The 21,559-nt window shown below is 48.0% G+C and overlaps 1 pseudogene; it reads right to left on the reverse strand.

Moving 5' to 3' along the window:
- Positions 1-21,559, reverse strand: part of LOC136512514 (serine carboxypeptidase-like 26) — a 74,214-nt pseudogene that overhangs the window by 27,935 nt on the left and 24,720 nt on the right.

Below are 21,559 nucleotides of genomic sequence, written 5' to 3' on the forward strand. Positions count from 1 at the left end.
ACAAACAACAAAAATGAAGTTTGTAGATCTCAAAAAGTTATGAGACTTTATAGTTAACAATCTTTTGATTTGAAATCATTTTATCAAGGAAAACTACGTTTGAATTTCACAAATTTTAAATTCAAATTTTGTAAACGATCTCGGATTGAGAAACTACTAAAATAAAAGTTGTAGATCTCAAAAAGCTATAAAACTTTGTAGTTGACATTTTTTCATTTGAATTCGTTTAGGGCTTCAAACAATCAATTTAAACTCGATTTAGGATAATATATGGGGAACCAAAATCCAATAAAGACACAAGTGAGTGTGAGTGCGATGGTAGACGAGGGTACGCACGAGGGGGAGGTCACAGGTTCGAATCCCCATAGCCGCAAAGCGCGCGATTTTCGCGCGAAAAATGCCGCGACTTGCTAGCTGCCCCTAAATTGTAGTAACACTGTGGTAGGAGCGACTGGCAAAACCGCCCCTACAAAAGCTTAGTATAGTAGTGAATGGCAACCGCGAGGACCTGGAGCGAGGCACCCACAGCGTCCTCCACCGCCTTTGAGCCGTAGCACTCAGCCGCTGGCCCAACCAAGCGTGACCGCGCTCAAAGTCACGGCGCTTGGCTGCCGGCCCTGCTAGGCGCGGCGCGCTGCTGCCATCTACCGGTCATGTGAGCGCTGCCTCTCCACCGCTGGGCCGCTACCTCCGGTGAACTCCACATACCGATGAGCATCCATTCTCCCAAGAAGCAAGAAGATGTTGCGCCGAAAGCATATGTTTCTAGTGTTTAAGGTGTTTTAGAGTTATGTTGCAAATGTTTCATACGGATGTTGTGGTGTTGCAAAAGTAGATCAAGATGTTACAAATGTTGTACACATATGTTGCAAGCGTCTGTTCTAATGTTTTATCTGTTTTTCAGACATATGTTGCGAGTGTGTTTATCTGGATGTTGTATATATTTTACGCATATATTACAAAGTTTTTATCTGGATGTTGCGTGTGTTTGCAATGGTTTTCAAGTGTTTTTTAGGTGTTTTTGTAAGTGTTTCAGACGCATGTTTCAAATATTTCATCTGTCTTGTATCTGAATGTTTCAAAAGTAGATCGGTTGTTACACGTGGGATGCACGTGGAAATCGGGTAGACCTAGGAATGAACATGGCTTAGGCGAAGATCCAATTGGACTTTCACGCTTGGATTCTCTAGTATTTGGATTTCGTTGGACGTGGACATCCATCTGCTGCTGATCCAATAGCATTGGATTCCGTTTGACGAAAAAACCCAGGATAATCCAATCTCAGTTGGACTAAACTGCCTCCCGCAAATCATCAGCTCGCCGCCATCCCGGCCTCCCACAATGCCGACGTAGAGCAGCAACATCTACACACTTGCCTCGCTGGAAACACTGGCGCCGAGGGCAGAGGTACGGTCCTCATCAAATGTTGCTGCTGCATGTGCGTCATGCCGCCATCCGCTGCATCTGCTGCATGGCTGGACCTGAGTCTGCTTGGTAGCATGCGTAGAGACCGACTGTTGCGGTGCGGCGGTGCAAGCTGCTCCCCGCAAAATGCTGCTGCTTCTCGTCGTGGTGCTCTCGGCTCTCCGCTGTCACGGACTCAGGGTCGTTGCTTGTCTTCGTGCTCGTCGGCTCTACCTGGCCTACACAGCTACACCATCGTCTTCCCAAAATCCCAGTGCGCGTTGCCATCGACGATTCGACGGCGCATCCCTCGACCGCCTCACGCTCGCTGACGCCAATGGCACAGCGCTTGCATACGGCACCGCACGGCGGTTGCGCACGTCAGCACGTGTTTCTGGCAAACACGTACGTAGTTAGTTGGATTGTGTTGGGTGGATTTGGACTTAGGTGGAGCTAGATTGGACTGGATTGGACGTTTCTACTAAGGCCCTGTTTGGATGGGAGAAACGTTTCAGTTTTCTTATGCGAATCACTAAAATCACTTTCAAACGGTCTTTTTAGCAAGTGATTCGAAACCGAAGCATTTCATCGTTTCTATGTACATATGCGAAACGGCTAGATGCTAGTTTCGCATAGATTCTCATCTCATTGCTTCTTACTTTTTTATTCGATTGTTCAATTAATCTTTTTTTAGTGCAACAAGTTATAATGTTTTTTATTTTAAGTTGTTCTCCATCCACAAAATAGTTGAGAATTTTTTGAACATGTTTTTATTTAAATCATTTTTTAAACGGAATCCCAACTACCAGTCAAACGATTTCATAAAGTGATTCCGATTCATCACCAGAAATGTTTCTTCAAAGAATCTGGATCTAAAATGTTTCTGTGAGAATCTGGAGCCCTACCAAACAGGCCTTAATTATGAGGACTAGACTGGACAAGAACGCTGGTTTAGTTGGACTTCTGCTGGATCCCTATGTTTGGATTTTGGATGTGCATCCATTCTCAAGTCTAGAAGCGAGAGGGGCGTGCGCAGTCCCCACACAGGCGACGTCCGGGCGGCATGGGCCCCTACATGGCACACGAAACGCAGGCGTAGGCAATGTCCGGGCAGTGCGGCCCCCTGCCTGGACGCAAGAAACGGGGGCACGAAATGGGTTGCAGCCGTTCCGTACGCCCAGGCACTAGCAGTGCCTAGTTACCAGGTCTCTTGTCATCCTTGGTCACTTTAGTACTCCCCACTAGACCTGAGCATTTTGTGGGTCGGGTCAGGCCCAAAAAAATCTTGCTTATGATCGTCCACTAGATGAGTCAGATTGCATGTTTTGGGTCAGGCGCCTAGTGGACTTCCTGCGCGATTTCTAGTGAAAAACAATTTTAAAATACATATTTTGGGCCGAGCTTGGGTTGAGATTTTTTTTCTAAGCAGCAGAACCTATGTCCAGGCCCTGTTCACTAAGGCTTGTGGGCCAAGCCAGGCTGAATTTGCTCAGGTTGATCTTCACCTTGACATGGCCGATATGTCTACCTGATGCAATTGACTGAGATCAATAAAACTTCCTCTAATGAAAAAGGAATCTATTCTTGTCAATGTTAGTGTGTGAATCCAGTCCAACACCAATGCACCAAGGCCACGTTCGGCTTACCCCATATTCGGCTTGTTCGGCTTCTTTTTTTAGCCGGAACAGTATTTTTCTCTCACAACAATTCAGCCAAAACAGTATTTTCAGCCAGTTTCAGCTAAAATTCTGCCAGCCGAACGGGGCACAAGACATCAAGATCAATCTTCATTTCATCCACAAACATGTTGTCAGCGTATATTGGGACCTAACTACCTCACAATTCGCCGGCATATTTGCTAAGGGTCCATTGACTCCAGTCTTCACAGACTTCAAATCTAGCCTGAGTCTATCATTCTGACAATTAGACTATGGGTGTTAATGTGCTTTCTCTCTGCTCTTGTTCTCCATCTTACACGGGCCTTGCGGGCTTAGTGTGACACGCCCTGCAGTGTACCTATCATGCATGAGTGATCATAGCTGCCCCTCTATCATCTTGATCCTATTTTCTATCATCTTGATCCTATTTTGTATCTTTAAATTAATGAGTGTATCCTATAGGCTTGGTCTATATATTTGTAACCTTGATAACAATTCAATATACAACAATTAAGCATGAGAATTTCTACTACCATGCGTGAGCAATGAGTTGTCATAATCACCAACCTAGTAGAAATCCAATCTGTCATCCCATTCTAGAAAGTAACAGGTGATTACTTCGAGTGGAAGTTCTAGCTCTAAACAAGATTGTGACACTATTTTGTCAGGCATATACTTGGCATATTGAGAAATCTAAGAACACGAATACTTTATACTTGGCATATTGACAAAACAACACAAACCAAAGAATAGAAGGTTAGTGGAATGTGGAAAAGGAGGCACACAAAATTACACTCACATGCTTCGCGCCAGATTTTATATGCTTTTGATTCCTGTGATATCGAAACTTTTCATAGTTTCCAGTCAAACTATCCTGCATAGTTCTAGTTCAAAATTGTGGCCATGTCTAAAAAGTCCAAACCAAGGCTGAAAATCTGTTATAGCTTCCAGTCAAAATTACCTGCATAGCTCTCTCCTGAGATGTAAAATTCCCTGTCCTTGTACTCTGAAAATCGCTCTAGCCAGTGCACTAGGAAGCTATCAGCATCCTCAGCTAAAAAAAAGGATAAGAGAAAAGATTACATGAAATCCATTGTTAATCAGCAAGCTAGCACTTATTAATATTAATGACCGAAATTCAACAGCAAGCTAAGGCAAAATCTAATCTACAGCAGAAATGTAGCTCTAGGGCCTTTTTTTTCAAATAATAGAGTGTCAGGCAAAACATTGTTTAACGATCAATTTACCTACAAATTCATCATTCACCCTTTCAATATCAGAGGATGTGTTGGTGTAGGAGAATCCAACCCCAGCAGGAGACTCCAAGAACAGCAAGTTAGCCTCTGTCAAGAAAAAAAAATACTTAACATTGTGCTTCACACAAGTGTTCCAGGCAACCGAATAAGGGCGCATGCGAGCAACTCAAACGCACCATTGTTCCAGGCATATTTATTGAACTCCAGCGCTGCTCCTTGTCCGACAACTCTGAGAGGCCCCAACTCAGATGCGGCTCCAAAGCCAATCGAGGAGCAATCAGGTCCTAGCGTAATTAGAAGTAAAAGCTTGTCGTAAACAAAAGTGCAAAAAGTAGAAAGAACAGAATACCTAACATGTGATGAAGAAAATTCAGCAAAATTATCATTACTAAATCAATACAAATTAAGGATCACAAATACCATGAACACCTAACATGAATCGACACAGCACAAACAATTTGGTATGCACTATAGTCAACAACTATAAAGAAGAGAACAGATTGTAGCAGCAGTACACTCAGAATCTCAACGAGTAAAGCTCACTAATTATATTTCCAATGGAAGCTAAACCTTTGAAATTTTAACTGCTGAAGGTAGTACAAGGAGAGCAGAAGCGGAAGCGACCTCCATTGAGCCACAGGAGGAGCGGCTTCTCCTCCGGTGTCATCTGCGCCTCGAAGAATCAGTAGAAGAGCGTGTTAGCCCCTGATCACCGGTACGGGTGAGCCGATCACTCACCAGTGTTGCCGACCACATTAGAGGTAGAAGAAGAGAGGGAGAACAGAACGCGCACACACACAGCACAAACACCAGCGTTGGCTGGAGCTCTGCAGAGGAGATTGCACAACTAAACTCGCTCTCTTTACTGAGTTCCCGTGGGAAACTATATATACAACTCTACTCATTTAATCCTAGTACATAGACATGTCAGGCTGCCATGCTGCTACAGAGACTAGATGTGACAGCAGGGCTGACTTCGGCGCCTATCCCTGCCGCGCGTTCATACAGGGGAGCAGCAGATTACTTAACAATTTTTCCCCTAATCCTGCTGCTAATCATAGAACCCCCTCTATGCCGATCATCTTCTTCAGCTCCATGAACTGAAGACAGCCGAGTGGCTTGGTGAGGACGTCCGCAAGTTGCCGACCAGTTTCGACGAACCCGATGATGATCTGCCCTCCATCGACACAGTCCGTGAGGAAGTAAACTTGACGTCGATGTGCTTGCTCCGGTCGTGAAGAACCGGATTCTTCACAAGGGCGATGGCGGGCTGGTTATCCACCATCAGTGCTGGTGGGTGAGCTTCCACACCGGTCAGCTCGTCCAGCAGCCGGAGCTGCCACATAGCTTGGCTCGTCGCTATGGCCACCGCCACATACTCTGCCTCGCACGTGGACAGCGTCACCACCTTTTGTTTCAGCAACAACCATGAGATTGAAGCCGACCCGAGGAAAACGCGCACGCTAGAGGTGCTCCGCCGTCCGTTGATGTCCCCCGCCATGTCTGCATCGCTGAACACAGCTGCAGCCCATTTCTGTCGGTCTTGGGGAAGACGATCCCCTAATCTACCATCCCCTCGACGTAGCGCAGCAACCGCTTCACCACAGCCCAGTGATCCTCTTGGGAATTCTCCATGAACCGGTTGACGTAGCCCACGGCGAACGCAATGTCCGACCTCGTGGGGACTAGGTAGCGCAGACCGCCGACGATGCTCCGAAAGTGTCAGGGACCAATACCAGGGTACCCGAAGAGGAGAAGCTAATAACCATCAACGTTAATTCATCCGAGCGGTCAAGGGCGCGACTACAGCTCTTGCCGACCCCCAGGTACGCAAGCTCCGCCTCGTCCGGCCTCTGAGGGCCGGTTCCGCCTCGCCCGACCTCTGAGGGCTGGCTTCGCCTCGCCCGACCTCTGAGGGCAGGGCTCTGCCTCACCTGACCCATGGGTCCGTGCTCCGCATCACCCGACCCTCGGGTCCAAGCTCCGCCTCGCTCGACCCTTGGGTCCGCGCTCCACCTTGCCCGACCTCCGAGGGCCGGTTCCGCCTTGCCCAACCTCTGAGGGCTGGCTTCGCCTCGCTTGACCCATGGGTCCGCGCTCCGCCTCGCCCAACCCTCTGGTCCAAGCTCCGCCTCGCCCGACCTCTGAGGGCAGGGATTGGCCTCGCCCGACCTTTGAGTCCACGCTCCGGATCGCCCGACCCTTGGGTCCGCGCTCTACCTTGCCTGACCCAAGGGTTTGGGCTCTGCCTCGCCCAAGCCTTGGGATTGCACTCTAGCTTGCCTGGCCTCTAGGGAAGAACTCTGCATCTCCTGACCCTAAGGCCGGAGGCTCTATCTCACCTAACGAAGACCCATACCGCCATCAACCACTCTAGGTCCAAGCGTATGGGTCTAGGTCAAAGCTCTGACACCAGGGAAGTGACCGACACTCTCCGATATAACCCATGGTCTTGATGGGCCGTACCTGGGGACTCACATCAGGAACAGCGTCGGGCATACCGGTACTGTTCTACCTAACCCTCGTACGAACACTGATAGACACGTCAGTTCACCACGATGTTCGCCAGGACAGAGTGGAGCGCCACGATCGGGCGATGACGCTTGCACATGCCGCTAGTGACGGACAGGGCCGCGACGTGGAGCTGTCCCTGTTTACATCTATAGGATCGGCGGGACCCACGTGAAGGAAAAGAAGGACCCATCGATCCTGGAGGACTTCTTCTCCTTCCCATTCCCCTCTTTTCCCTTCACTGTAACCCCTGCTTCCCCTTGGCCTATAAAAGGGAAAGCAGGGCGTCCCATTAAGGGAAACTAGACTCGACCGATCCTGCATCCAAACACATCCGAGCTTGACTCAAATCCGAACCGATCGGAACTCATCACAACACACCACCAGAGACTTGGGACCCATCCCTCTCTCGACCGTTTGTAACCCCTACTATGAACTTTCAGTGCTAGTAACATGAGTAGCAGCAATGAACTAGACGTAGGGACATTCTGCCCGAACCAGTATAAACCTTGTGTCCTCTTAGCACACCATCTGGGCCAGACGCGCAATATTAGAAATTTACTTGTTGGTGGCAACTTGAAACACCAATAGTTGGCGCGCCAGGTAGGGGCCTTTTGCGCATCTCAACATCCACACCAGGCCTTGGATGGCTTGTCACGACCTCAGCTGGGTCCTAGGCGTGCAGGTGCGCTTTGGGGACCTGGACTTCATCGTAATGGTGGAGGGAGAGTTTGCAATGGCTCCTGTCGCTGTCTAAGCTCTCCACTCAGTGGCTTCGACACAATCATCGAGGCACTTGAGGAGCTGTAGCTGCATGCACCGGAGGCCCGCACCCTCGGAAGCAACTAGCTCCTCGACTTTGACTACGGGAGGTTAGAGCGTCAGCTCGGTGCCTTCCTAGGACACTGGCCGTCCAGGGAGGACTTGCACACCTCACCTTCTCGTTCGCTAATGGCATGGCATCGCTTGTAGGAGGAGAGCCGCTCTCTCTAGAATACCTCATCTGGAGCGCCCCGATAGCGCTCCCATTCGGTCTCCACAATGTCGCAGAGACCAATGGCCACCCTATGGCACAACGCATGCCTTCATTCCCTGCGAATGACAGGTTTGTGGGGATGACTGAATATGTCGCGGAGTCTTTCCACGACCTCCTCGTGAGAGAATCAGAGTTGCCCTCCAGCTCTGACTCCAGCGGGGGAGTCATCACCCCTCTCGTGAGTGTTTCATGGCAGGTACCCTCGAGGGACATGCCGAAAGCATCCACAAAGAGGAGGCTACGCTAACGGACAACCTCAATGGCAAGGTCGAGGGGGAGATAGGGGCCCCACCCTGCCTATAGGTGGAGTAGCTAAAGGCCCCACACCTAGAGCTCGAGGAAGCATGACTCTAGGTCAAGCAGGAACACATAGAGCTCGATCAAGAGATCGAGCGCCATGGAGATGGTGGGCGCGCATGCCATGGCCCATGATGTGAACCGGAGGATCACCGCAGATGATGAAGCCCTCCCACACTTCACCCGGGTGAGCCTGAACATCGCTACTGTGGCAGCCTTGCTCTATGGGCTTCTGGGGCCCGCAACACCCGAGGATCATCGAGCCCACCGCAAAATTCATACGCTGCTCGAATGTGCGGCGATGTAGTTGGCTGAGAGATCGCTGTCTTGGCGATGCGAGCTCGACACCAACCAACGCACGCCCTCTGAGCAACTCGACAAGGACGCGTCAGTCCACCAGGCGCCACAAGGTGACAGGCAGCGCACTGTGGTCCCGTTGCATGAGCTTCTCGGCCGCAACCGTGATGCGCGCGACACCATCAACGCCCGCAGACGTACTCGTGATGATCTGAGAGAGGGAGCTAGCTGCGGCTATCACCCTTGTCGTGGCGAACGCTACGACAGTGCCGAGGACTGAAGCCCGAGCCCTAGGCCTTCGACCGACACATCCTCAGCGCCGCCTTCCCGCCAAGGTACAAACTACCAACCAACATCCCAAAATACACTGGGAAACAAACCTCGGACTGTGGCTCGAGGATTATTGGCTTGCCTACCAAGCCGGTGGAGTGGATAATGACAATTTCAATATCCACAACCTTCCATTGTTCCTAGCTGATTCAGCGCGAACATGGTTAAAACACCTTCCGCTCAACAGAATCCAAAGTTGGGCAGACCTAAAAGAGATCTTCGTGAGGAACTTGCAGGGCATGTACAAGTGCCCTAGGAACCCATGGGATCTCAAGAACTACCTATAGAAGGCCAGAGAAACTCTTCGTGGGTACATCCGGTGATTCTCCCAGTAGTGCACTGAGCTACCTAACATCGCCGACGCCGACGTTATAGGAGCTTTCCTGTCTGGGACCCCCTATGAGTCCCTGGTTCACAAACTAGGATGTAAGGACCCATGAACCACTAAGGAGCTCCTCGATATCGCCACCAGCCATGCCTCGGGCGAGGAGGTGGTTGGAGCGATCTTCGATCGCCTCAAGGGCAAGGCAAAATGGGACAAGGACACCAACGAAGGCGCCTCCAACTGTCCCATCAAGAGGAAGAACAAGCGGCAACATGAGGGCTCGCTCATGGCCGTCGCCGACCGCAGGGGGGTCAGAAGCCTATGGAGGGCATCCCGAACCACTTTGAGAAGCTACTCGAAGGTCCATGCCCAAACCATGCCTTCCCCGTCAAACATCTACACAAGGACTGTGGTCTCATGAAGCGGTTCTTGTCCGTAGGTCCCAACAAAGATGAGCAGGGGAAGGACCCTGAGCCAACCATGGATGATGCTGAGGGGAGGGACGGTGGCTTTTCAACGCTGGATGGCTGCCTCATGATCTTTGGAGGCTCGGTGGCCTATGACTCCAAGCGCTGCCAGAAGCTCGCACGCTGCGAGGTCTATATGGCCGAGCCAGCTGTGCCTACCTTCCTCCGATGGTCAGAGTCCGCCATAACCTTTTACCGGACCGACCACCCGGAGAGCATCCCGCAACTGGGGAGATACCCACTCATGGTTGACCCGATCGTCGGCACTAAGTGGCTCACCAATGTACTGATGGATGGAGGCAGCGACCTCAACATCATGTACGTCTAGACGCTCAACGCTGTGGGCATCGACCGAGCGCGCATCCGACCAACCGGAGCACCTTTCCATGGCATCATGCCTAGAAAGCAGGTCGTGCCACTTGGGTAGATCGATCTTCCCATCACCTTCGTGGATCCATCCAACTATAGGATGGAGACCCTCACCTTTGAAGTGGTTGGGTTCCATGGAACCTACCACGCCATCCTGGGATGACCATGCTACATGAAGTTCATGGCCATCCCCAACTACACCTATCTAAAGCTAAAGATGTTGGGCCTAGGTGGGTTCATCACCATCGGCATCTCCTTCCAGCATGCCAATGAGTGCGAGGTCAAGTGCTACGATCATGCTACGGCAATCGTCGCCTCCAAAGAGCTCACAGCCATCAGGAAGGAGGTCGCCGAAGAAGCACCCGACCCCAAGCGGTTGGCTAGGTCTTTCGAGCAAGTGGAGGGCACTAAGGAGGTCCTCATAGACCCTAGCAACCCCAATGGCAAACTGGTGCGCATTAGCACCACGCTTTCCTCTAAATAGGAAAGCGCGCTCATCGGCTTCCTCCGCTCTAATAGAGACATCTTTGCGTGGAAACCCTCGGACATGTCGGCCATTCCGAGGGAAGTCGCTAAGCATGCCTTGAAGATCCACCCAGGCTCCAAGCTGGTGAAGCAATGCCTGCGTCGCTTCGACGAGGGGAAACACAGGACCATCAGCAAGGAGATCGTGAAGCTTTTGGCGGTCGGGTTCATCAAGGAAGTGTACCACCCCGAGTGGTTAGCCAATCCCGTTCTTGTATGAAAGAAGAGTGGGAAATGGAGGATGTGTGTTGACTACATGGGTCTCAACAAAGCGTGCCCAAAGGATCTGTTTGCTTTGCCACGCATAGACCAAATAGTCAACTCTACCTCAAGGTGTGAAACCATTTGCTTCCTTGATGCGTACTCCAGGTACCATCAAATTGCGATGAAAGAGTCCGACTGGCTCGCAACATCTTTCATCACCCCCTTCAGATCATTCTACTACATCACGATGCCGTTTGGTCTGAAGAATGTTGGGGCTACATACCAGCGTTGTATGCTCAAGTGTTTTGGAGACCACATCGGGCAGACCATTGAGGCCTACATAGACAACATCATGGTCAAGTCCGAACAAGCAGACCAGCTGGTAACTGACCTTGAGCAGACCTTCGCAAAACTCTAAGCAAATGGCATTAAGCTCTGAAAGGATCAAGATGCCCAAGAGGGGGGGGTGAATTGGGCTAATTCTAAATTTTCTTGCAATAATCAAATCCTACGGATAGCCCAATTAACCCCTTATGCCTAGAAACGTGTTTCTATTGATCTAACGCACAAAGGACTTGCAACCTATGTTCCAAACTTACTCTAGCACGGCAATTCTATGAATGTAAGAACAAGTATTGAATTGCTTAAAGTAAATGCTCAAAGTAAATGCTCAAGGTAAATAGAGAGAGAGAGGAATGTGGTGATATTTTGCTGAGGTATCGGAGAGTCGCCACTCCCCACTAGTCCTTGTTGGAGCACCCGCACAAGGGTGTAGCTCCCCCTTGATCCGTGCAAGGATCAAGTGCTCTCTATGGGTTGATTCTTCGACACTCCGTCATGGCGAATCACCCAAAGCCGCTCACAACTTGAGTTGGGTCACCCACAAGCTCCGTCGGGTGATCACCAAGCTCCCAATCACCACCAAGCCGTCTAGGTGATGGCGATCACCAAGAGTAACAAGCACGAACTCTCACTTGACCACGCGAAGCCTAATGAGAAGATGGATGCACACTTGTCTACTCTTGATTCACTAATGAGGCTACTCTCTTGGATTCACGAATCTCAATCACCTCACTAGGACCTTGCTCTTCTTGGCACTCACAAACGTGTTTCTCAGCTGTTGGAATGAGCAAAAAGTAACTCCACACATGAGTAGAGCTTCTATTTATAAGGCAGCCTGAAAAACGAACTGTTATGAGCTTCTACGGGGTGACCGGACGCTCCGGTCAGGTTGACCGGACGCTCTGGTCAGTTCAACCTGCATTCCAATGAAAATGTGTTGACCGAACGCTGGTAGGGTCCGGTCACCACTGACCGAATGCGTCCGGTCGCATTAAACCCTTACTGGAACCTTACTGTACTCGACCGGACGCTGAACCCCTAGGGTCCGGTCAGTACTGACTGGACACGTCCGGTCGTAGATTCCCTTCTCTGGAACCTTACTAGAGTCGACCGGACGCTACCTCTCAGCGTCCGGTCACTTGACCTCTCCAGTGTCCGGTCGCACCGAACGCAGTCGCTTGATCAAATGAACTGACCGGACTCTGCGGCCAGCATCCAATCGCACTAGAGCCAGCGTCCGGTCAGCATTTGACCCTCCATTCACTTCCAACTCTCAAACATATGTGAATGAAGTTTGCTCCAATGGATCATAGGGTTGTTGTGGAGCTACCTAGTGCTAGTTTTAACAAGTGTGCACCACACCTAACTCACTAGACTCATCTAGGTCAAGCTACCCATCCATACCCCCCCTTAATAGTACGGACAAAGGAAAAACAAAGTCCTAAACTACTCTAAGTGTCACTCCAACTCCAATCGACACTTAGAACTAGTCATCCTTAACCTTATTGTCCATGCTTTGAAAACCGAAACGATTTCCATTGTAGGGGCATGACCACCTCGATTGCCCAATCGATCTCTATTACCATGACCTAACTTAATTGCCTCTACAAAACACACGTTAGTCATAGTAATCTTGTATTGTCATTAATCACCGAAACCCAACACGGGGCCTAGATGCTTTCAATCTCCCCCTTTTTGGTGATTGATGACAATACCACCTCGAGTATGTGAAAGAGTGAGGTTTTTGACGGGCTTGGTTCATATAAGCTTTTGTCGATAGGAACAAAAGTGTTAGTCAAGCTTATATGACCCAAGCCAACACAATGTAATCAAAGGATATGAATTAAGCATGAGTACGAGTAACAAAGCTCATTTGCATCGGAGTATAAATGCGGAAGCAAAGGCAAATGAGCATAACACAAGTAATATGATATGTAAATAATGTAAAGTAGAGAGCACACATGTCATATATCACAATCACATAGATATCACTATCACATAGATATAATAGTATGCATGAAAGTAACACATGAATGCATAATAGTAATAGTGTATCTCATAAATAAAACTCCAAATGTATATAATAAGCTAATACTAGATAACTAGCTCCCCCTAAATGTCTCTCCCCCTAAGTCTACATACTCGAACCCTCTCCCCCTTTGGCGTCAAACATCAAAACCTAAGGGTCGATCGGCGGGGCTACAGCGAACGAGTCGGGCGCTGAGGTACGAGGGGCAAGCTGGAACTGGGCGCCATCATCATCTGACCCTGAGCTCGGTACTAACTGACCCTCTGTGGCAGGAAGTGTCACTGAAGCGGTCTGGGTCTGAGCTGGGGCAGGTGCTGCCTGTGAAGCTGCTAGAATATCTGTCATAGGATCTGAGGAGGCGACAGACAAAGGGAGCCTCTGAGTAGTCACGACGACAGGGGCTGCTGTAGAAGGACCGGGGGCATGCATATGAGGCGGTGTAGGCATGCCGGTCAACTCGCTGAAGGATGCTCCAAGACTCTTAGAGACTGACATGTTAGGCACAAATAGCGAGGATGACTGATCCGGTGAGAAGCCCATATGATATGGTGTGAACTATAGGGCAACCACTGGAGAGGACAACCACTAGGACACCTGAACTATAGGTGAAGCAAATGGAGCTAGAGGCTATCCCTGACTCTGAAGCCCACTGGGCTGTACTGCTGGAGTCGTTGTAGTGGTGGTAGGCGGAGCAATCTGGGGCGAGAGCTGTGGCTATGGGGCCCCAAGTGATGTTACTACATGCTGCATAAATCCCATAAGCTGCTGGTGCATCTACTGCTGCTGCTGCTGGAGGATCTGCTGCTGCCGCTGGAACTCATCCTGACGAGCCTGAAACTGTACGAAGTTAGCAGCGGTCTCCTGTGCCTGTCGTGCCTAATCCTGCTGCATCTTCTCAAGAATAGCAATCAGAGCAGGGTCCATCTGCGATGTAGGTGGAGTTGAGCTGGAACTGCTGGCCTCTGCATCATGTCTGTGTGGAGGCATATGAGGAATCGGTAGATAATCATCATCCGAGCTGTCACTAGACTCTGTCGCCTCCTACTGTGCCTCAAGTTGCTCCTCCTTAGTAGCAGCTATGCCTCTGATGATCTTGTCCTGCTGAGCTGCTGACTCTGGAACATCTAGACGACGACTGGGCTGAGTGGGGGCCTGTGGTGTGCTGTGCCTGATCCTCTGTGCCATGTTATAAGCTGGAAACTTAGTAGTGGAACCCTTGTACTCGGTAACCATCTCTGGGGTCCTGACCTACACAGACTTGAGCATCAAGAATGTGATCCAATGTGCATAAGGAAGCTGTCTGTGACCCTTGAAGCCCTCAGCTATAGTATCCTCCATCTCTGATAGAAGGAGGTCCCAAATGTCGAACACGGTCTGCTGCATCAGGGCATTAAGGAGCCAGAGCTATAGGCGAGTCAGACCCTCTCTGTATCCCAACCTAGGAAGTAGTGTCCTCTGGATGATAGCCTCTAGCACATGAGCTGTAGGAGTAAGGTCACTGGGGTTCCTCCTTGACCCCTCACCAAAAGGCTCCTTGAAGCAATGACGTACAAGATCTGTAGGGGGCACCATCCCTCCATTGTAACACCTTGGGTGTTAGCCTTGCATAACTTGACTTGCATAACATGAGCATGATCATCACACATTCATAAACAAGCATTTACAATTGAAACATTTGATTGAAACATCTGCAACATTTGCTTGTTATCGCATGTTTCATTATCATATGCAACATTTTCTCGTTATTTCATGTCTCCATGTGTATCTGCAAATGATCATGAATGAAAACATGTACTTGGTAGAAGTGAGTCACAAAAACATGTAACCACACTTGGGTTAGCAATTAGAACATTGTTCATGAAAGTCACTTTTCTTAATCAAGCCTTTAAGGCATGTTTCCTGTGATTGCCCTAACTAGCTCTATGAGTGACTACTACATAAAATGATTGAATGACCTTGCAAATTGCTTAAACATGCTTAGGATATCATTATGAACAACTTTGGTATTTAGGGCTAGGGCTAATTTGGTCATTTAGTCATGGTTTGAGTATGTATCATAATTTCAAAGTGACATGTTTGACTAAAGTTGAACTAGATGTTAGAGACCTTGCATGGAGGAGATCACTAAAGCAAAGTTGTAGGGTTTGACATAAGGAACAACTTTTATTTTTAAGTCATGAACTAATTTAGCTTCTAACATGCTTGAATAGGTCCCACAAAAATCAGCAAAATCATGATTTCAACACTTAAGAAATTTTTTCTAAGTCTGGATCACTGACAGCCTGACAAGCCGACCTTGAGCATGACTTTACTCTGTTTCCGTTGCGAATTAGAACAAGTGTTTTGAACAAATATTGTAGCTGGTACATAGGTCTACAAATTCGGTTTAGGAAGTTTTGGCTAGAAGTCCATGGATTAAGAGTTTGTTCAACATGAAAACCCGTCGTCAGGCTTGGTTTCGGTTCACTGAACGAACTGAATCAAACCTTCGGTGGCCGACCGGCGCCAGAGCGCGAACGCCGCGTGTCCGCGGCGACGGCCGCGTGTCGCCAACGCCCTGATCGCGCAGGCCATGACGCGCCTGGGCGCGGCCTTAACCCCGCCAGCGTCTGCCCGAGCCATCCCGCGCCCTCATTTCGCTTTTCTCGGCCTCTCTTCCTCGATGCAGCAGCAGCCGAGCTCCCACAGCTCCACCGTCGCCATAGCCATGCACAAGCTCGCGCCTAGCCACTCCATCACCACCGCATCACTCCATCGCCACCCCAGCAACCCCCTGCCTCCTCCTGTGCCCGCTGACAGCATTCGGTAAGCGCCAGCGTCGTGCGTAAGCTCGCCGGAGCTCCACCGCCAAGTCCGTCACCGTGGTTGGGGCACGTCCCTCCACCGTAGACTGTGTAGCCGTGCGTGTTAGGTTCGCCAGAGCCCTGGGATACTCGTCCGCGCCCTTTTTCGCTTCGCCGTGGCCACCACCGGCGTATCGCCGTAGTCTAGCCCCGCCGCTCCGCCATGGCCGCCGCCGTCATCTCTAGAGTCGACAATAGGGCCGGCCAACTGGCTCATTAGATGCGCTAGGTCGAGTAGAAAGTTTGGTGAAGATGTCACCGCCGGCAACCTCGCCGTCGACGAGCTCTGGCTGCGTCCGTAGAGAGGCGCCGCCGGCTCTATTTCCGTCTCGATGACATGTGGGTCCAACTGACGCGTAGGTCCCACCGGTCAGTGACTCCATGTTTTAAATCCAGTTCAGTTTGAATGCAGATTTCACATGTTTTTGTAATTTTTGTATCTTCAACTTGCTGGCTCCATAAATTGTGAAATAAATTTGTTAGTGTTCCTTAGGAAGTGTAGTATTTAGGAAAAATATGTTTTTAACATTTACAGTAGAAAGTTTTGGAGATTTAAATAGGGATTTGAAATGTGCTTTTGAATGCATTCACATTTGTTTATTTTCTATCTAGAGTTCCTTTGCTCCAAAATTTATGAAATTTTTGTGGTAAGCTAGTCTTAGCATATATGAGCTCTGGTAAAAATTTGAGGACCAGTGCATGTGTAGATTTATAGTTATAGATTTTTCTTTTATGAATAGTTAATCCTTTCATGAATTTTTATAAATTATTTGTGAGTCCAAAATTCATGAAATTTGTTGGAGGTAATCCTAGTACCATATTGATGCTAAGAAAAATAGGAAATCTGTTGCTTGACACTTTTCAATAGGATTTTCCATTTATGCTATTTCAAGCCTTGCTTCCTTGTCATTTTTGTATAGGATGTTCTACTTAGTAAAATGACATGAAATTTTTATAGTAGTCCTTTGATAGCATTAGTAAGGCACTGTAAATTTTTGTGAATTTATGAGGTACATCTGATATGTGTTTATCATTTAACCTAGATATCTAAGTAAAATAATAAAGGCATTTAAATAAATAGTTTGGGCTTCACCATTTTATTACCTTAAATGTATTTGGTATGCTTAAACTGTTGGTAGATTCTATGTTGTCAAATGTTGAATGATTACATGAAGTAGAAGTATTATTACTTTATATTGTATGTTGAATAGTTTCCCGGATAGATTCTGTAGTTTGAGGAGTTGCATGTTGAAACTGATGTGTACTGTAAAAATGGTTAATAACAAAATGGTAGAGAATTTGATAAGCTTTCCAGAAAGTCTAGGATCACTGTTTTTGGATTAGTAGAACTCCAGTTATGAGTGAAACGAGTAGCTACTGTTTGTGGCATAGTCGATGCATTGTAGAAGTAGTTAAGTAATAATCGAGAAGAGATATGCACCTACTCAATAAACATGATGCACTTGTTAACATTATGCATTCGTAATACTTATGCCATACTCATGCATCTAGGATCGGAGGAAGAGATCACGTTGCTGGAATTCGAAGAAGCAGAGGAAGGGAACCAGCAGGAGGATCCGCAAGCCGTAGCTCCCGAAGGCGTGGAGCAGAATCCTGAAGAGCTTCCGGAGTGCCCTGACCACCGCCCTACTTCCTTTCTGCGAGGCAAGCCCCGAAGCATTATATGTCTCCCAGTAATTTACAAATGTTTACTTACGTATTTATGGTTGATGCATTAGGTTATAAGAGTTGAATGAAACCACTTGATGCATGTACATTCCTTGTCCAGATATTACACCTTTAACCGGTATAGGTCCAGGATCGAATAAATGCTTAGCCATGCTTAGACCGGTAGAAGTCAGGTGATGTCCTGTCACCTGCGAGATATAGGTGGATACCGGAGCACGGTTGGCTATATCTGCCATCGTGGAACAGAACCATGAGGTAAAAGTAAATCAAGACCGGATGGGAGGTCGATAGAGAAGCAACAAGACATGGAGGTCTTGGGTGTGGATCTATCCCCGTCTGTGTCGATCAAGGACCGTACCGTTGTTGGAACTTCTAACAAGATTGAACGCATGCCTCTCACTTAGCTGGCCGGATAACTCGTTCCGACCACGAAGCCGAGTAATTCAACTTAGGCCGGGAATCGTTCTGTTGTGCGCTCCTTCCGGGGAACGATCAGACTGAGCCCAAGGGTAGGCTTGGCCTGAGCATCCTGGCATCTGGTGTTCCAGATTGTGCGGCGCAGTATGGACCCACAAAATGTGTACCTGAGTTGTACCAAAGGTGACCTAAGGCTATCGTGGCTGGTAGACCTGGGTTTGTGTTAGGAATAAATTCCCAGCTGGTTGAAATCGATTCGAATCGCCGTCTCTCCCGGATAGTGAGAAACTTGATTAGCTCCAACATCGTAGTAACTGTGTTATGAAACATGATGGTTCGGATGAATATGGAATTACAACACCTGCTATGGTTACTATTGTATGCTTCTAAATGATATACCACATGTTTAGCACAGGATAGTTGCTAATCTAGAAATGGATAGTTATAATTAACTTGATAAAGGAATCATAATTGTACAACAGATCAATTGCCTTTTACGCAAAATGTTGTCAAGTTACGTCCACTTATACAGCCTTGCATAATCCTTGGAGTCATTTTATTTCTGGTTCATGACGGGTAAGTCTAGCTGAGTACCTTCTCATACTCAGGGTTTATTTTCCCATTGTTGCAGATGTCACTGTGTATCATGGGTATTGCAAGAGTTGCTTCTATCCCGCCGTGGATGAGGAGTAAGCCTTGGGCAGGCTTCTTTAGTAATTCCTATCTTTGCTTTTGTGGACCGTGATCTGGCTTGGCACTGTATCAAACTATGTTGGAAACTTTATCTTCGAACTTAATTGCTTTCGCTTTATTTATCAAACTCGATTTGTAATAACTTTTATTCGTACTCTGATGATGAAAAGTATCTGTGAACGTTATGTAATATGTGGCATGTATGTTGAATCCTGTACGATCTTGGTTGTTGTAAATCATTTATCAAGACCCGTCGTGGTACTCGATGGACTACCGGATTTATATGGGTTCAAGTATAACAGTGCGACCGCTTGCGGATTGCCATTGTACTTGTATTCTTATAAATTGGTCGGTTCTGCGACAGCTGGCATCAGAGCAAGATTCAACGTTAATTGTCACAAGTGTATTTAAAACAAAAGTTTTTGTTTTCCAAAAACCCTTCTCTAGCAACTATTAGTTATATAATAGGTATTTGAAATCTAAAGTGTGCCAATGATCACTTTCTGTATGCCCAAATTAAGGACTATTAGGTGGCTATTTAAGTACTAACATGGGGGTTTTTACTTCGTCGTCCATACGGCGTGCTATTGTATGGATGCCATTCACTTGAGTGGTAATGTATGGATCAAATGCCTCTACGCCAAGGTAAGATGAGTGTATGACCGCAAGATGGGAGCGTGCGGTCGAGAAGAGTTAGCTTTGGTACGGCTATGTATGCATGCTTGCATGTGTATATGGTACGTATTTAATTGTGGGTTTAAATTATTGTCGGGTAGATTGATACGGAAGTATATGTATGGGTATACATATATGAAAGTATTTACAATTACATTCTGCATATTTCATTATGGGTTTAGGGCTGAAATGAAATTTTATGCAGGTACACTAACAACGAAACGTGTAGCTCGATTAGTTACGCTATTTATGAGAGAACGTATGTATGCCACCATGTCTACCGTTAGAAACAAATTTTTTCCTAAGTTGTGAGGACATACGGCACGAGCATGCATCATGTTAAATTACCATTCACATAATTACATTGTTCCTCCCCTTATAAAATTCTTACTCGGTTATGTAACTCTTATCCATTATGGCATTGTCTCACCAAGGGGTACATGTTAATGGTGCAGATGGCACGCACCAAGCAGACTGCTCGCAAGTCCACCGGAGGCAGAGCTCCTAGCCGTCAGCTTGCTCCACGTACCCGTCAACGTCACACGTTCCTTGGAGAGTTTGGGATGCCTACACTCTTGTGGAGAGTGCTCAGCTATGTAGGCTATCCTGATGGAATGGAACCCCGCTACTTCTGGGCGAATGAGCGGTTGGGAGAAGCTCTCTTAGTTACTGTGGAGGCTGTTGTTCATCCCCGAGGTGATGATTCTGAGTGGACAGGCTAGTGTTATGAGTCAACTGGCAGGACTACTGAAGAAGCAACTAGCAGGGCAGCCTTTGGGATCCTGAGAGATATCATGGATCGTTTTCCTCAGGAGCTGGCAGCCGCTTTGGTTGGAGTTTTTCCGAGGGGCAACCCCTCCACTGACTCATGGCAGCAGGCAAGAGGAAGACCCTTGGAGATTGGTGCAGTAGAAGGGCAGAACAGTGATAACCCTGCCATGAGTGCCATATTCGCACTGATGAGAGTGTTAGATGGAGTTGAAGGTAGCCTCAGACGTGTATCTGGTGCTCTTGGTCATGCCCGTGAGGACCGACATCAGCTTCAGAGGGAGCACGACGCCAAGATTGAGAGGCTCACTGAAGAGATGACTCGGTTAACTCACCAGCGAAACGTAGCTTGGTCCAGGGAAGATGTCCTGAGAGCTCAACAGTTTGAGCTAGGACAGCAGCTGGCCAATGCATAAGAATACAATGATAATCTACATGAAGAGGTTCATCTACTGAACAATCAGCTCCACCCTTATGTCCCACCTGGAGCCATAGAAATGGATCTAGAAGGGTACGAGGAAGAAGAAGAAGTAGAACCTGAGGAAGGAGATGATCCTACGTCTGACCTCGATAGTGATCATGATGAGGATTAGATCACTTAGCACTTAGTGGAAGGACTAATGTATCACCTTTATTCATGTAATGGACCTGTAGTTCGAATTTGGCATTAGTAACCAGACTATCATGTAATGTTGATTAAGTGCACGTTTGGTTGAACATCAATGCAATTCTAGTCCTTTGTCGGTAATTATGATTTAAATTTGCATGCGTTATGAGCGTGATAAATGGTCAAATTGGTGATGTCATGTTGCGAGAATGAATTGTTATGCCTCTGTTTTTATTGTGCTTTTGAGAATTTTCTCTAGTAATTTCAGTTTGGCATGAGTACCTAATTCATCTGCAATCTCTTGACATCCACCAATAATCGCTTGTTGTTGCAACTTCGCAGATGACGCGTACCCATGCTGGAGCTGGTTGTAGCCAGGATGGCAACCATGATGACTTGCCACCCCCACCGCCGCCGTCTGCTCAGGAATTCTTTACCCAGTTCCTGGGGAGCCAGAGGACAATGGAAGAAGCTTTGCGCCTTATCGCGCAAAACACTGCTCGTGGCCACCCACATCAACCAGGGGCCGAGCCAAATCAGCACAGTACATTCAAGGAGTTTCTAGACACGAAGCCTCCGATCTTCAAGGTGGCTGAGGAACCACTGCAGGCCGATGAGTGGCTAAATACCATTGAGCAGAAATTCCATCTGTTGAGGGTCACGGAGCATCTGAAAGCAGAGTATGCTTCTCATCAATTGCAAGGACCAGCAGGGATCTGGTGGACACATTTCCTGTCATCCCTGCCTGCTAATGCGCGAGTGACCTGGGAACAGTTTAAGCTGGCTTTTAGGGGACACCATATTCCCCCAGGCCTGA

The sequence above is a fragment of the Miscanthus floridulus genome, chromosome 16, assembly GCF_019320115.1.
Source record: "Miscanthus floridulus cultivar M001 chromosome 16, ASM1932011v1, whole genome shotgun sequence".
NCBI lineage: Eukaryota > Viridiplantae > Streptophyta > Magnoliopsida > Poales > Poaceae > Miscanthus > Miscanthus floridulus.